The 14,327-nt window shown below is 36.1% G+C and overlaps 1 long non-coding RNA gene across 1 annotated transcript in view; it reads left to right on the forward strand.

Moving 5' to 3' along the window:
• LOC144380413 (uncharacterized) overlaps positions 1 to 13,888 on the forward strand; it is a 237,217-nt gene extending 223,329 nt beyond the window's left edge. The window contains exon 3 of the long non-coding RNA XR_013444543.1: positions 10,841 to 13,888. This is a non-coding gene — a long non-coding RNA (uncharacterized LOC144380413). The remainder of the gene's footprint in view (positions 1 to 10,840) is intronic.
• The last annotated feature ends 439 nt before the right edge of the window (positions 13,889 to 14,327 follow it).

Here is a 14,327-nt window from a genome sequence, read left to right on the forward strand (position 1 = left end):
GGAGGTAGGTAGGTGGATGGGGTAACTGGGTGATGGGCATTAAGGAGGGCATGTGATGTGATGAGCACTGGATGTTAAATGCCACTGATGAATTATTGAACTCTGAAATTAATGGTGTACTGTACATTGGCTAATTGAAGTAAAATAAAATAAAATAAAAAAATAAAATAAAATAAAATAATAAAATGAAAACACTGTGACAGCAAGGTTAAATATCTTCCCCCAAATCCCCTCATTAAGTGGTGGATAAAAGAGTAAATAGCAGGAAGAGATAGCAAGTGAAGCAGTGGTTCATTTACTTAAAAAATTAAAATTCTGCAGTAAGATTTTTTCCTTTTTTCTTTTCCTTTTTTTGTTTGTTTGTTTTTCTGATTGAACCCTAGGCCAATTATTCATCAATAATTCTTTCTGGGGCTTTGGTACCTTTTGAAGTTTTGCTAAGGAGGTTGCAGAGGAATATAATAACCGTTTGTCTAGTTCAAGTGATGCTATCTTAAAAAACAATTATTACTAAAGTTAAATCACTTGATTCTGAAAAAAAAAATCAACTTGCTTCACTACGCATTTGAATAAAATCATCTCCATATGGGAAAAGGTTCATAAAACAAAATTATTGGTTTTACTAGATGGTTGGGTAACCATCAATTCTTTTGGATTAGTCATAGAGAAATTTTAAATGGAATCAAAACCTTATAGCCACTGCCACATACGGAAAAGAAAGGTAATTACTGCAATAGATGCCTAACTAATCTCCCTGTTACCATCCTGTTACCCTATAATCCAATCTCACTTTGCCCCCTTTCACTTCCTCCCTTGCTCACTGCTCTCCATCCGTGCTGGCCTCCTTGCTGTTACTTCAACAAGCTAGGTTTCTTCACCATCATTCCATAAATGAATAACATTTTGTTGCTGCAAATAACAGGAGTATTTGCACAGAGGCCAGTAAGGTCATATTTACTGGTATGTTTTGCCCCATCATTGGGTAGGAGTGGGTGCCACAAAATTAAAAAAAGAAAGAAAAGGCCTGGTCTGTATTAACAAATGCAACAGACTGCCTAGGTTTCCACTCTGGCTCTGCAAAGTACTAGCTATGTGTTGTTCAGAATTTTATTTAATTTCTTTCTTACTCAGTGACCTCATCAGTATAATGGAAACAAGGATGGTGTTCACCTTATCATATTTTTTGTGAGGATTGTAAGATACAATCAACAAAAAGTACTTAATTCAATGCCTGGCTCATAGTAATCCATCAGTAAATGCCAAGTACTATTATAATTATCTATATCTTTATCTCTTAAAAAGATTAAATGCAATAACAAATTTTGTCTGGCACACATCTTATTATCTGGTACATACCATATTACTTGACACAAATCACAGTATTTTATTTAATCATTAAAAAACCCTATGAGGTATTTATTTATTTCTGCAATTTTAAATGAGTAAACTGAGGTACATAAGTGTTACTTAGTCTAAAAAGTTAGACCTGAATGCATGGATGTGGAAAACCCATGTTAAAGCCACATCTGTAACAGTAATTTGTAAATTCCTAGGTATATTACAGTAGAAATATCCTCACTGGTCTGGCATAATAAACACCTGAGTTCTAAAGTTAGATTATTTGATTCAAATCATAACTTCGGCACTTCTAAAGGCTAGGATCTTTGACAAATTACTTAATCTCTCTAAGCTTCATTCTCCTCATCTACAAAATGGGGACATACAAGTATCTGCTTTTGGGATGGAATTTATTTGGGGTTTATTAAGATTGTTATTATATATGTGAATTGCCTAGTATAGGACCAGGCACATTGAAAATGCCTTGAAAAGGTTAGCTATTACATACTGTAAATGAGAAATACACACATCCCATGTACTATGATTTTCATAAGCAATTATGTTTCCAGACATATTTTATAGCTTTGGATCATGACATGCTAACATTGTACATAGAGCTCACACACTAAGCCCACCTAAAAGCATATGTTTTTTAATTTAAATTTTATTTTATTATGTTATGTTAGTCATCATACATTACATCATTAGTTTTTGAGGTAGTGTTCCATGATTCATTGTTTGCATATAAACCAAATGCTCCATGCAATACGTGTCCTCCTTAATAACCATCACTGGGCTAATACATTCCCCCACTCCCCTCCCCTCTAGTACCCTCAGGTTATTTCTCAGAGTCCATAGTCTTTCATGGTTCGTCTCCCCCGCTCTGATTTCCCCCCCCTTCATTTTTCCCTTCCTACTATATTCTTTTTTTTTTTTACATATAATGTATTATTTGTTTCAGAGGTAGAGGTCTGTGATTCATCAGTATTACACAATTCACAGCGCTCAACATAGCACATACCCTATGCAATGTCCATCACCCAGCCATCCCAAACCTCCCACGCCCCACCACTCCAGCAACCCTAAGTTTGTTTCCTGAGATTAAGAATTACTCCTATCAGTGAGATCATATGATACTTGTCTTTCTCTGATTGACTTATTTTGCTTAGCATAATACCCTGTAGTTCCATCTATGTTGTTGCAAACGGCAAGATTTCGGTTTTATTTGATAGCTGCATAATATTCCATTGTATATGTATATACCACATCTTCTTTATCCATTCATCTGTTGATGGACATCTTGGCTTTTTCCATAGTTTGGCTATTGTGGGCATTGCTGCTATAAACATTGGGGTGCACATACCCCTTCGGATCACTGCATTTGTATCTTTGTGGTAAATGCCCAGTAGTGCAATTGCTGTGTGATAGGATAGCTCTATTTTCAACTTTTTGAGGAACCTCCATACTGTTTCCCAGAGTGGCTGCCCCAGTTTGCATTCCCACCAACACTGTAGGAGGGTCCCCCTTTCTCCGCATCCTCACCAACATCTGTCATTTCCTGACTTGTTAATTTTAGCCATTTTGACTGGTGTGAGGTGATATTTCATTGAGGTTTTGATTTGGATTTCCCTGATGCTGAGTGATGTTGAGCACTTTTTCATGTGTCTGTTGGCCGTTTGGATGGCTTCTTTGGAAAAATGTCTGTTCACGTCTTCTGCCCATTTCTTGATTGGATTCTTTGTTGTTTGGGTGTTGAGTTTGATAAGTTCTTTATAGATTTTGGATACTAGCCCTTTATCTGATATGTCATTTGCAAATGTCTTCTCCCATTCTGTCGGTTGTCTTTTCGTTTTGTTGACTGTTTCCTTTGCTGTGCAAAAGCTTTTTATCTTGATGAAGTCCCAATAGTTCATTTTTGCCCTTGCTTCCCTTGCCTTTGGTGATGTTTCTAGGAAGAAGATGCTGTGGCTGAGGTCGAAGAGGCTGCTGCCTGTGTTCTCCTTTAGGATTTTGAAGGACTTCTGTCTCACATTTAGGTCTTTCAATCATTTTGAGTCTATTTTTGTGTGTGGTGTAAGGAAATGGTCCAGTTTCATTCTTCTGCATGTGGCTGTCCAATTTTCCCAGCACCATTTGTTGAAAAGACTGTCCTTTTTCCATTGGATATTCTTTCCTCCTTTGTCAAAGATTAGTTGACCACAGAGTTGAGGGTCCATTTCTGGGCTCTCTATTCTGTTCCATTGATATAGTGTCTGTTTTTGTGCCAGTACCATACTGCCTTGATGATTACAGCTTTGTAATAGAGCTTCAAGTCCAGCATTGTGATGCCACCAGCTTTGGTTTTCATTTCCAACATCCCTCTGGCTATTCAACGTCTTTTCAGGTTCCATACAAATTTTTAGAATTATTTGTTCCAGCTCTGTGAAGAATGTCGATGATATTTTGATAGGGATTACATTGGATATGTAGATTGCTCTGGGTAGCATAGACATTTTAACAATATTTATTCTTCCAATCCATGTGCATGGAATATTTTCCACTTCTTTGTGTCTTCCTCAATTTCTTTCATATGTGTTCTATCGTTTTTAGAGTACAGATCCTTTATCTCTTTGGTTAAGTTTATTCCTAGGTATCTTATATTTTTTGGTGCAGTTTTAAATGAGATAGATTCCTTAATTTATCTTTCTTCTGTTTCATTTTTAATATATAGAAATGCAATTGATTTCTGTGCATTGATTTTATATCCTGCCATGTTGCTGAATTGCTGTATGAGTTCTAGCAATTTTGGGGTGGAGATTTTTAGGTTTCCACACAGACTATCATGTCATCTGCAAAGAGTGAGAGTTTGACTTCTTTGCCAATTTGAATGACATTTATTTATTTTTGTTGTCTAATTGCTGAGGCTAGGACCTCTAATCCTATGTTGAAAAACAGTTCTGAGAGTGGACATCCATGCTGTGTTCTTGACCTTAGGGAAAATGCTCTCAGTTTTTTTCCCATTGAGAATTATGTTTGCTGTCGTCCTTTGTATATGGCTTTATGATATTGAGTTGTGTTCCCTATATTCCTCAATTGTGGAGAGTTTTAATCAAGAAAGGATGTTGAATTTTGTCAAATGCTTTATCTGCATCAATTGAGAGGATCATATGTTTCTTGTCCTTTTATTAATGTGATATATCCTGTTGATTGAATTGCAAATGTTGAACCAGCCTTGCAGCCCAGGAATAAATCCCACTTGGTTGTGGTGAATAATCCTTTTAATATACTGTTGGATCCTATTAGCTAGTATCTTCATGAGAATTTTGGCATCCATGTTCATCAGGGATATTGGCCTGTAATTCTCCTTCCTGGTGGTGTCTTTGTCTGGTTTTGGGGTCAAAGTAATGCTGGCCTCAAAGATTGAGTTTAGAAGTTTTCCTTCCATCACTGTTTTTTTGAAACAGCTTCAGAAGAAAGGTATTAATTCTTCTTTAAATATTTGGTGGAATTCCCCTGGGAAGCCATCTGCAGTGTTGTCAAATACAAAATATCTACCGCCTAATTATTTCTTTTCTAAAATGAATGAATTACTGCATCTATCATGCCTACAACAGTGTTTGGTACTTGTAAGCACTCAATACGTCTTTCTCTTCCTTTATTCAGTATTTTGGTGGTTAGCCTTGGCTTAGCATTTTATTCATAAATGAAAATTTTTGTTTACTTTTAAAAGTTATTAATTGAGCACCTCCTATATGTTGCTAGGTGAACTGAGGAGACCTGGGCCATCAGGACTCAATCCAGCCATCCCAAAGATGTTGCTGAAAGTTTTTAGTCTCATCACAGGAATGAATTCAAGGACAGACACAACACAGCAGACAAGAACAATACAAGCGGGAGAGTTTATTAAAGTGAAAGTACACCATCGAGATGTGAGAGAGAGACAGAGAGAGAGAGAACGAGTGAGCACTGTGCACCCTGGCAGTTGGTCTCTATATTTTATTGACTGTTGTTAACTAGGGGGTGGATTATTCATTACTTGGGGCAGGGATTTCTTGGAAGCAATGTTTCATTCCTTTTGTTCCCCTTATTTGGTCAAGGGTTTCCTGTCATGGCATCCACCATCTTGGGCATGTCTGATTTGATCCAGCTTCTTCTGGAGTGCTGCCAGGACAGGCTTCTGATTTTCCAGATAACTGGCCATGACTTCCTCTATGCTGGCCTCTAGGTATCCATTAGAACCTAACTTACCTGCCTACACTAAAATATATAGTAGACATTTTAATATGCACTGGAGGTAAGGAAAAAATATGTTACTTGTTCATTTTTTTTAAAGGACTCATGAATATTGATAGATATAGATATGTAAGCAACAAATTCTAATGGTGGTAAATGTTAAAGATGTGTATGTAAATTATTGAGCATATACACAAACCTGAGCTTTGAAGCCCATCGTATGGCTGGTATACTCTAGATGAGTAAATCTTACCAGATCTGATTCCTATAAATCCCTCAATTTTTCAAAGAAAGGCCATACTTTGTAATAAGTTTGTAGAGGTATCTGGTAACAAAAGAGCAAATCCACTTCTTCATGACAGTGAACTGTGCAAAATAATCATTCGATACTTCATGAAATAGTACATTTTCATAGAGTTTTGCACATAAAGGTTGTTTCAGTTTCTTCCTTGAATCACAGCTGTATAACATCAGCACAACCACTAGTGAGTAATTCTCCAAGTGGTTAAACAAAGCTCATCATTTACTTAAGAAAAAAAAAAAAAAAAGTCCAACATGTATGTCATAACTCTATCTTCCAACATTTTTTTTTCTTTTGAAAAGTTCAATATGCACTTGAAAGTCTTTTCTGTCAGAAACACGTGAATCATAAAGGATCTTCCCACTAAACTTTTAAAAGAGAGTAAAATAGTAAAGGACAGCATGCATATGTTGTTAGGTATCTTTTGGACCGAGGCTATATGACATTCAGCATTAACGCCAATAAGGCTAAACTAAAACACAATATGTAAGCATATGATGCAGAAACCCATGGATGAGTATATTTTCTTCTCTTGAATATATGTAGTTCTCACTTTTCATAAGGAAAACACCTTATTGATTGAGACTTATGTAGATTCACTGTGGTCTTTTAGTTATTTTAGCCATAAAATGCCACAGTATGATTCTGTAGAATACAATGTCATGGGACCATGTGATTGTGAGTGCTGTGACTCAGAATAAATTTTCCCCCAGGCTCAACATATAATGTGTATATTTTTTATGCCCAATATATTGTGATGAATAATGGAATACAGGCTTAATTTAGTAATAGGCATAATGTCTTATGTACTTATCTTTGACAAAAAAGCAATCTTATGTATTAAAATTAAATTACATAGGTAGTAGGACTTCTTGAATGGTAAAATGAGGACCTTTATAATCCTTCATAAAATTAACCCAAACCTTGACAAAATTTGTAAAATAAACTTTCATAAAACTCTTGCAAATAAGCAAAGGCCTGCAAAAATCTAGGTAGTTTGTTCAAGAAAAAACCGTTTAACCTTGGTAAGATCAGTAGAGTTTGTGATGGTTTAATTTGGCATATTCTCATCCCTTTCTTCTCAGTTTCACTGTAGCACCAAAACTCAGGAAGTTCACAATTATCGTAGTTGTGAAAACCATCAGTCTTACAGTCACTGTGGAAAGCAGACCAGGTTTGGAGTTCCTGAAAAAGCTCCATCCCCAAAGTTTTATCACTATTTGAGTTGTCTCCTAGATCCTTGTAAAAGCCCCCATTCTCAGGGTGTTTTTGTTTTCACCTAATTCAGCTAATTCTGCAGAAAAAAGTTGTATCCCCAAAGTGTTTGTCAGGAGCAGTCAGTAGCAAGTGTTTAATATTGCAGCTGTGTGAGGCTATGATAACTGTAGTTGTTAACAAGTGCCTGGTCAAAAAGTTAGGAAGGAAGTCTAGGAAACATGATGTCTATAGAGAGCTTTGACAAACTCTGACATGTTCCTATGGAAATAGAAGACCAAACACATGTGCAAGACTATGTGCCTTCAGAGAACCCCAATATTTCACTTCTTGCTGACATTGAGCAAATGTACAAAAAGGAAGTGAAAGCTATGGCAGAATTGTATACTATAGGAGTGATGAAGTCATGCTTCCAAACACACGGAGCCTCTTGACAAAATATGGAAGGGTTACAGGTTCAAGGCATTTAAGGAAGTATTTGTCTAATTATTATCTAATCAATATCAAGCAGAGACTTCAGTGGACACACACAAAGAAGTATACAGACTTTACAGAAGATTTCCAGGAAGTCTCTATACAAACAAACAACAAAAATAACAAGAAACAGCAATGATAAGAAATCTTGGGGGACTTAGGATTTCCATAGTTGCCACATTATATTGCCATGTAATATTTAAAATACCCAGTTTTTTTTTCAAAAAAGATAGGAGATAGTCAAATCTACAGGAGATTATGGTCTAAATGCAGAGGAAAAATATACTATAAATTGTTCCTTAGGAAACCTAGATTTTGGACTTACTAACCAGACAAAGACTTTAAATCTGCTCTTATAATATGATCAGATAACTAAAAGAGACTCCATGCTCACTAAAGTAAAAGAAAGTATAGGTATGAAATCACACCAAATAGAAAAGATTAGTAAGAGGCTAATTTCTTTTTTAAAAAGAATGAAAATAAAATTATGGAGTTGATAAGTAAAAGTATAATAACTGAAATGAAAAATTCACTGTACAGCCTCAACAGCAGATTTGAACTAGTGTAGAAAAAAATCACCAGACTTGAATATAGATCAATTGAGAATATTCAGTTTGTGGAACAACAACAACAAAAAAAGTAAATAAAAGTTAACAAAACCTCACAATCTATGGAATTGGTTGTGGAAAAACGTGGAAAATATTTGCAAACCATGTATTGGATAAGGGGTTAATACCCAAAATATATAAAGAACTCATACAACTCAATAAGATAAAACAATCTGCTTGAAAAAATAGGCAGAGAACCAAAATATATATATATATATATATATATATATATATAAATATATACATTTTCCCAAATAATACATCCAAATGACCAACAACTACATGAAAAGGTGCTCAATATCACAAATTATCATAAAAATGCAAATCAAAACCACAATGAGTTATAACTTCATACCTATTAGAATGACTAACATCAAGAAAAGAAGATGAGGATGTGGGGGAATAAAAAAGCAACACATATATTGTAGTGGGATTGTAAGTTGGTCCAAGTGTTTTGGAAAAGAGCATGAAAGGTCCTAGAAAAATGAAAATATAACTACCATATGATCCAGCAATCCCACTTCTGGGTATTCATCAAAAAAAAAAAAAAATGAAAACAGGATATCCACAAGCTATCTGTACTATCATGTTTAGTGCAACACTGTTGACAATAGCCAAGATATAAAAATATTTGTGTCGACCAATAGATGAATGAATAAAAAAGATGTGATGTCTACCTATATCTATATATCTTTATATCTATATCTATAACTTTATCTATATATCTCTATACGCACACATACACACATGCACAATGGAATATTATTCATCCATGAGAAAGAATTAAATCTTGTCATTTGCAACAACATGGACAGACCTTGATGGCATTACTCTAAGTGAAATAAGTCAGACAGAGAAAGACAAAATTGTATGCAATCACTTATATGTGGAATCTGAAAAAGCCAAACTCATAAAAACAGAAAGTTGAATGATGGTTATCAGAGGCATGGGTGTAGGGGGTATAAGGCTATGCCATTTAAGGGTACAAAATTGCAAATAACATACAGGTCCTAGCGATCAAATGGACAACACAGAGGTTACAGTCAACAATACTGTATGATAAACCCCAAAGTTGTTAAAAGACTAGATCTTAATTTTTCTCACAAGAAAGTAGTGATAATTATGTGATGTGATAGAAGGGTTAACTAACACTACAGTGATAAACATCTTACTATATGTAAATGCATTAAATCAAAGCATCATACAACTTAAGCTTACACAGAATTACATGTCAATTATATTTCAATAAAAATAAATCAACAAAGCCTCAGCTATGTGTGGAACACCATGAAGTTTATCAATATATACATAATTGTTGTTCCACAGGGTGTAAAGGACATTTTATAACAACAAAAGGGTCATTTCAGCAGGAATATATTGTTTTTTTTAAGTTTTTATTTTAATTCTAGCTAGTTAAAATACACTGTTATATAAATTTCTGGTGTACAATACAGTGATTCAATAATTCCATACATCACCCAGTGCTTATCATGACAAGTGCACTCCTTAATCCCAACCTATATAACCTACCACCCCACCACATTCCCTTCTGATAACCTCCAATTTGTTCTTTATAATTAAGAGTCTGTTCCTAGATTTCTCTCTCTCCCTCTCTTTTTTCCTTTTGATTGTTTTGTTTCTTAAATTCAACATATGAGTGAAATCATATGGTATTTGTCTTTCTCTGACTTATTTTACTTATCATTATACTCTCTAGCTCCATCCATGTCCTTGCTAATGGCAAAGTTTCATCCTTTTTCAATGGCTGAATAATGTTCCATTATATATATACACAGAAAACCTTCCTTATTCATTCACCCAGTCACCAATCAATGGACACTTGGGCTACTTCCATATTTTGGCTATTGTAAATAATGCTGCTATAAACATAAGGGTGCATGTATCCCTTTGAATTAGTGTTTCTGTATTCTTTGGGTAAATATCCAGTAGTGTGATTGCTGGATTGTAGGGTAGTTCTATTTTTTTAAAGATTTTATTTATTTATTTATTTGTCAGAGAGAGAGCAAGAAAGAGAGAACACAAGATGGGGAGTGGCAGGCAAAGAGACAAGCAAGCTCCCAGCTGAGCAAGGAGCCTGATGCGGGGCTCCATCTTAGAATCCTGGGATCATCACCTGAGCTCAAGGCAGCTGCTTAACTGACTGAGCCACCCAGTCACCCCAGGGGAGTTCTATTTTTAACTTTTTGAAAAATCTCCATACTGCTTTCAACAGTGGTTGAATCTGTTTGCATCCTCACCAACAGGGCAAGAATGTTTCTATTTCTCCACATCCTCAGCAAGACCTGCTTTTTCTTGTGCTGTTAACTTTAGCCATTCTGACTGGTGTGAGGTGATATCTCATTGTAGTTTCAATTTGCATTTCCCTGATGTTAAGTGATGTTGAGCATCTTTTCATGAGTCTGTTGACCATCAGTATATCTTCCTTGGAGAAATATCTCTTTATGTCTCCTGCCCATATTTAATAAGATTATTTGATTTTGTGGTGTTGAGTTTGATAAATTCTTTATAGATTTTGGATACTAACCCTTTAACAGATATGTCATTTGCAAATATCTTCTCCCATTCGGTAGGTTGTCTTTCAGTTTGGTTGATTGTTTCTTTTGATGTGCAAAAATTTGTATTTTGATGAAGTCCCAATAGTTGATTTTTGCTTTTGTTTCCTTTGCCTCAGGAGATATCTCTAGAAAAAGAAGTTGCTACAGAGAAGCGCACAAGATGGCCACAGGCTAGGAGGACAATAGGCTCATCTAGTCCCTTGAACACAAGTAGATCCCAATCAAATCAGCTTAATACCCCAGAAACTGACCTGAAGATTGACAGCATAAACTCCACAACTAAAGGGAAAGAAGAGGTCATACCAAAGAGGGTAGAAAGAATGGATACATGGTTTAGAAGACAAACTGATCTCAGGTGCTGTGGAGGGGAGGGAGCTGTAGTGTTGAAGAAGGGCAAGAGAGAGTACAGCACACAAGGGAATGCACAAGGAGAACTTTTCCCCAAAGCGATTGACATGGAAAGCAAGAGAGGCTGAATTTCCTGAGTTCTTGCAACCAGAGAGGCATGAAAACCTGGAGTCTTAAAGGTCAGCAGACTTGGCTATGTTAGAGCCCTGAGGATACTACCTTGCTCCTGGAAAGAAGACAGGCAAACACCCTGGGGGAAGGCAGTGTGGAAACAGATCGGGAAAAAGCCTGAGGAACACAGCAGTGAGAATATTTGTTCTTCTCAGAATACTTCCCTGAAAGGAAGCATTCACAGAGATGCCTATCCAGGAAGAAAGTAGCTGACTAGCACCATTTCCTTCCTCACCCCTCAGCACAAACACAAAGCCACCTGCAGGAAGCAGAGCAGTACCAACACTGACTGTCATTTTTGCTTAAACCAAGCCCTACATACTTGCACTCCGGTGGGTCTGCCCTTCCCAGTCAAGCTTGCTTCAGTCCCAGCACAGTGGGCCACTCTCCCAGAAGACTGGAATAAACCCTTGGCCACACTACATCTCCTGGCCAGAGAGTTCTGCAGGGCCTCAGTTCTCTTAGAAGTGGAAACGGGTCTCATTTTACAGGCAGACCAGAGTACACCTAGTTAAATCTCACCACATTCAAGTCAAGGACTACAAGGCAAAACTGTCTCTGTAAATGACTGGCCTAAAGCATAGAGAAACCAAAACAGAACAGCAGAGCACACATAACACACACCAAAGACATTCACTGAAGAGCCAGGCCCTGGACACTACATGACTTCATTACAAAGCCAATACTTTCAGGAGGAAGAAATGTAACTGGCTATTCTAACACAAAGAAGAAAACAGAAACATAGACAAAATGCCAAGACAAAGGAATTTATCCCATACAAAAGAACAAGATAAGGCCACAGCCAATATCTAAGTGAAACATATAAGTAACATGCCTGATGGAGAATTTAAAACAATAATCATAAGGATACTCATTGGGCTTGAGAAAAGAATTGAAGACACAAGTGAGACCACTACAACAGAGATAAGAGGGTTAAAAAACAATCATCAGAGATGTAGAATGCAATCAGTAAGATTGGAAACAGGCTTGATGCAATAAAGAGAATACTGGAAAAAACAAAGGAACGACTAAGTGACATAGAAGACAAAATAATGGGAAATAATGAAGCTAAACCAGTGTGAAAAAGAATAATTATGGAACACAAAAATGGATTAAGGGAACTCAGTAACTCCATCAAATGTAATAACACTCATATTATAGGACTCCCAGAAGAAGAAGAGGAGGATAAAAGGGTTAAAAATTTTATTTGAGGAAATAATAGCTGAAAACTTCCCTAAACTGGGGGGGGAAACAGACATTCAGATCCAGAAGGCAGAGAGAACTCCCATCAAAATAAACAAAAACAGTCCAACACCAAGACATATTGTAATTAAATTTGCAAATTATACTTATAAAGAAAAAAAATCTTAAAAGCAGCAAGACAAAAGTAGTACTTAACTTACAAAGGAAGACCCATATGAAGAGCTGCAACTTTCTCAACAGAAACATGGCAAGCAGAAAGGAGTAGCATGATATTTCCACAGTACTGAATGGAAAAATCCGCAGCCAAGAATACTCTATCCAGCAAGGAAAAGAAAGAGAGATAAAGAGTTTCTAAGGCAAATAAAAACTAAAGGAGTTTGTGACCACTAAACCAGCCCTAAAAGAAATATTAAAGAGGATTCCATGAGTGGAAAGGAGAGACCAAAAGTGACAAAGATAAGAAAGGATCAGAGAAAATATTTATAAACTATGACAAAACAAGTAAATAAATGGCACTAAATACATACCTGTCAATAATTAGTCTGAATGAAAATGAACCAAACACTCCATTAAAAAGACATAGGGTGTCAGAATGCACACAATAACAAGACCCATCTACATACTGCCTAGAAGAGACTCATTTTAGACTTAAGACACATGCATATTGAAATCAAGGGGATAGAGAAATATTTATCACACAAATGGATGTTAAAAGGAAGCCAGAGTAGCTATCTTATATAAGAAAAACTAGACTTTAAAGGAGAGGCTACAACAAGAGACAAAGAAGGACACTATATCATCATAAAGGGGACAATCCAACAAGAAGATATAACAATTGTAAATATTTATGCACCCCAAATGGGAGGACCCAAATATATAAAACAATTAATAGCAAACATAAAGGACCTCAGTGATAATAATACAAAAAAGTAGGGGATTTGAACACCCCATTTACATCAATGGACAGAACATCTAAGCAGAAAATGATACACTGGACCAGATGACTTAACAGATATATTCAGAACATTCCATCCTAAAGCAGAAGAACACACATTCTTTTCAAGGGCAAATTGGACATTCTCCAGAACAGATCACATACTCGGTTACAAATCAGGCCTCAACAGACACAAAATGATTGAAATCATACCATGCATCTTTTCTGACCACAACACTATGGAAATAGACAAAAAACACAAGAAAAAAATTGGAAAGACCACAAACATGAAGGTTAAACAACAGTCCACTAAAGCATTAATGGGTCTAAAAGGAAATCAAAGAAGATATTGAAATCTACATGGAAAGAAATGAAAATAAAAACACAATGATTCAAAACAGCCCAAGCAGTCCTAAGAGGGAAGTGTATAATACAGGACTGCCTCAATAAGCTAGAAAAATCTCTAACAACCTAAACTTAAACCTAGAGGAGCTAGAAAAAGAACAAAAAATGAAACCTAAAGCCAATATGAGAAAGGAAATAGAAAGATTAGAGCACAAATAAAGGATATATAAAAAAAGAAGGGGGTCAAGATAGTGGCAGATTAGGGGACCTCATTTCATCTGGAGCCTTGAATTTAGGTGGATATATATCAAACTATTCTGAACACACACGAATTCTACCTGAAATGTTAGAAGATTTATCTGGATCTCTACAAGCAGAAAAATATCTACTTTTTGCAAGTTAGGAGGTGTAGAACCTTGAATTTTGGGGAGAAATATTAGAAGATAAACAGTGGGGGGGGGGATCCTCCATAAGCTGGCCACCAGAAAGTGATATAACACCAGAGCAAAAAATCAGGACCCTTAGAAATCTGCTCCAGTGAGAGACAACCCTTTCTGAAAAGGGCACAGGGGATGAATAGGGTAGAATTCTAGGTGGATCAT

This window comes from Halichoerus grypus, chromosome X, assembly GCF_964656455.1.
Source record: "Halichoerus grypus chromosome X, mHalGry1.hap1.1, whole genome shotgun sequence".
In the NCBI taxonomy this organism is placed as follows: Eukaryota; Metazoa; Chordata; class Mammalia; order Carnivora; family Phocidae; genus Halichoerus; species Halichoerus grypus.